Genomic DNA, 3,591 nt, shown 5'->3' on the forward strand with positions numbered 1-3,591 from the left:
TGGTAGTGGTTGTAGTAGTAGTAGTGGTGGTGGTGGTAGTGGTGGTTGCAGTAGTAGTAGTAGTATTGGTTGTATTGGTGGTTGGAATAGTAGTAGTGGGAGTAGTATAAATGGTTATAGTGGTGGTTGTAATAGTGGATGTAGTAGTGGATAAGGTGGTGAGCGTGGGATCGGGCAGACGTCCATGCGTAGGTTCGAATCCCACCACGTGCTGCCTTGAAACTTTGTCATTTCCCGAGTGGTTTAAAGTTACCTATATGTCAACATGATACCCAAGTTCTAGGTGTAGATGTAATTGCCTTACACCAAAGATACGCTTGGGTGGAGATATGGGCCCTAATATGGGTACCACTATAAATGAAATTGCCTGCGCCGCTAATGAGTGGAAGCTGAACAGTCCTTCTCATACTCTTCAGTTACACCTACAGGCGCTATATGCTATAACATAAAAAAAGGTAGTAGTGGTGGTAGCGGTTGTAGTGGTGGTTGTATTAGTAGTAGTAATAGTAGTAGTATTTTTGTTGTTGTTGCAGTAGTAGTAGTAGTAGTAGTAGTAGTAGTAGTAGTAGTAGTAGTAGTAGTAGTAGTGGTAGTAGTGGTAGTAGTAGTAGTAGTAGTAGTAGTAGTAGTAGTAGTAGTAGTAGTAGTAGTAGTAGTAGTAGTGATAGTAATGTAATAGTAGTAGTAGTAATAGATGGTAGTGGTGGTGGTTATAGTGATAGCATTAGTAGCATTTTTGTTTTTTTGTAGTTGCTGTAATAACAATGATGATAGTAGTAGTAGCAGCAGCAGCAGCAGCAGCAGTAACAACAACAATGATAGTAATAGTAATGATAATAATAATAATGATAATTATAATAATAGTAATAATATCAATAATGAAAATATAAAATAACGGCCGCTGAAGGATGGCAGTACAATCATCACCACCACCACCACCACCATCATCATCATCAGCAGCAGCAGCAGCAGCAGCAGCAGCAACACACTCCCATCACCATTACGTGCATAACCACAATTCCACATCACGCATCCTGTCATTTACTATTTTAATAACGTCTCTCTCTCTCTCTCTCTCTCTCTCTCTCTCTCTCTCTCTCTCTCTCTCTCTCTCTCTCTCTCTCTCTCTCTCTCTCTCTCTCTCTCTGAAATATGCTGTTTCACGGAGCACCTCATTAACACGGGAGCTAATACCTGTCGCCAAATTGTCAGGTAGAAGGAAATATGGATTGCCTTGATTAAACAAATTTCCGGTAAATGCGAGCGCGCAGAGAGAGAGAGAGAGAGAGAGAGAGAGAGAGAGAGAGAGAGGGTCAGTCATTCAGGTACGCTCAAATATATAGGAAAAGTCACAAGGAATTAGGAATGATACGAATATTAGGAGAGCGACAGAGGAAAAGGAAGAAGAGGAGGAAGAGATATAGAGGAAGAAAGAGAAGAACGAAGTGGAGGAAATAAAGAGGAAGGAGGAGGAGGAGGAGGAGGAGGAGGAGGAGGAGGAGGAGGAGGAGGAGGAGGAGGAGGAGGAGGAGGAGGAGGAGGAGGAGGAGGAGGAGGAGGAGGAGGAGGAGGAAGAAGAAGAGGAGGAGGAGAACAAACGTAAATTAACTTTCTATTACTACTAAAACAACAAAAAACTACTACTACCACTACAACTACTATTACTGCTGCTGCTCTTTGTGTGTGTGTGTGTGTGTGTGTGTGTGTCTTCCAATAGCTCTTTTCTCCCCGTCACTGGTCATCGACTCTTCAATTACCGTCTGTTTCGACACCGTGTTGAGCGCCGTGTGAACCAGTCGCCTCCCGGTCGCCACCAGACAATGCTTCACTCCCTCTCGCTTCCCTCGATGACTGATGGTATAGCCTACTTCCGAGTGCAGTCATTGGTTCAGCCCCATCCCCCCCTCCTCCCCTCTCTCTCTCTCTCTCTCTCTCTCTCTCTCTCTCTCTCTCTCTCTCTCTCTCTTCGCTTTACTACACTCTATAAGGCCTCATTATGCATCGTCCGGGATGGATTTTATCTTCTCTAAGTGGTGTTGAGAACCTCCTACCAGTGGTTGGTGCAGGTCGGATGAGAGCCCTCGGAGGTTATAGGGGCAGGGAGGAGGAGGAGGAGGAGAAGCAGGAGGAGGAGGAGGAGCAGGAGGAGCAGGAGAAGGAGGAGGAGGAACCACGCGATGAGAGGAACTGGGGAGATGAGAAAGGGTGAGATTAAGATTTGTTTTTTCTCTCCCCCTTTTTTATTGTAGAGAGGTGATCGTGAGAGGGGCTCAGGGTACAAAAGACGTGGGTGTAAGTGAGGGAATTACGGAATACCAGCCAAGTGTGTGCTAAGCTGGTCGTCTCGTGGCAGGGAGTGAGGAGATGGTGTGAAGTGGTGGTTTTGTTAGTCCGGTGTGTGTGTGTGTGTGTGTGTGTGTGTGTGTGTGTGTGTTAAGGAATGGATGCGGTGGTGGGTGAATGCGTGTTCTACAAAGTGAGTGGATGTACTTAATTTTTTTTCTTATTTATGTGTTTTTTATTACTGATTTATCATTCTTTTATGCGAGGTGAGTTGTGGCGGAGCGTGTAAGGCTGGCAGACTGTGAACGTCCACCGTCCGCACCTCCAGCCGACATCCGCCTACGAGGAGGAATGCCGGTGTTACATTTATCAATCTATTGTTGTGGTCTATTAGAGCCTAACCACTTTTTATAGAAAGATAAAAATCGCCTCTTTGTTAATGGACAAGGAAACTTGAATGACATTCATTACCATCAGGGCCGAGTGCGAATCAACATCAGAGTAGCTTTTATAGTCCCGCGGCGGCCGAGGCTCATCCCGCGGCCTCCCTCACCACCACTTTCCGCCCTTACGTCCCGGGATGTAGAGGCGGGAGAGGAGTGCTTCCCTGCGGGTGCCGGCGGGCGGGCGTGCGCGGCGGCCGCCCCCCGGGGTCCGCGCAGAGAGAGGCGGCCGCTCTTTGTGTCGCTGTCTTCACCTATTGACACCTGCAGGCCGCCCCGCTGACGGAACCTGCTCACTCTCTTAACCGCCGCCCCTCTCACCGCCGCCACACTCCTCCACCTTCACTCCTCCCTGTGTTATCTCCACCGTCGCCAGCTCCATCTCAGCGCTGCCTTCTCCTTCACCTCTCCTGTATCGGTGCTTTCATCCCTTTCTCTCCCATGTGGCCCTCACCACCACCACCACTACCTCCTCCTCCTCCTCCTCCTCCTCCTCCTTCTCCATCTCCGACTCTCCCTCCCTGCGGAACACCACCCTCCAGAAAAGGCTTGTTACTCCCCGCCATTGACAAGGGGGCGTGAGGGAGGGAGGGAGGAAAGGAGAGGAGTAAGGGATCCCTCCTCCTGCCTCCCGCGGCGACATGCCCTCCCATACGGCTCTTACGGTTCACTTTGTATTCTTTTACCACCATTCTCTCTCTCTCTCTCTCTCTCTCTCTCTCTCTCTCTCTCTCTCTCTCTCTCTCTCTCTCTCTCTCTCTAAGTAGGTTAGTAATACCGATTCTCCTATTTTTTTCCTTCTCTCTATCTCTCCTAATCCCCCGCTCTTGACAAAACCAACACTGATATTTACCATTTTTAGTCT

This window comes from Portunus trituberculatus, chromosome 43 (genome assembly GCF_017591435.1).
Source record: "Portunus trituberculatus isolate SZX2019 chromosome 43, ASM1759143v1, whole genome shotgun sequence".
In the NCBI taxonomy this organism is placed as follows: Eukaryota; Metazoa; Arthropoda; class Malacostraca; order Decapoda; family Portunidae; genus Portunus; species Portunus trituberculatus.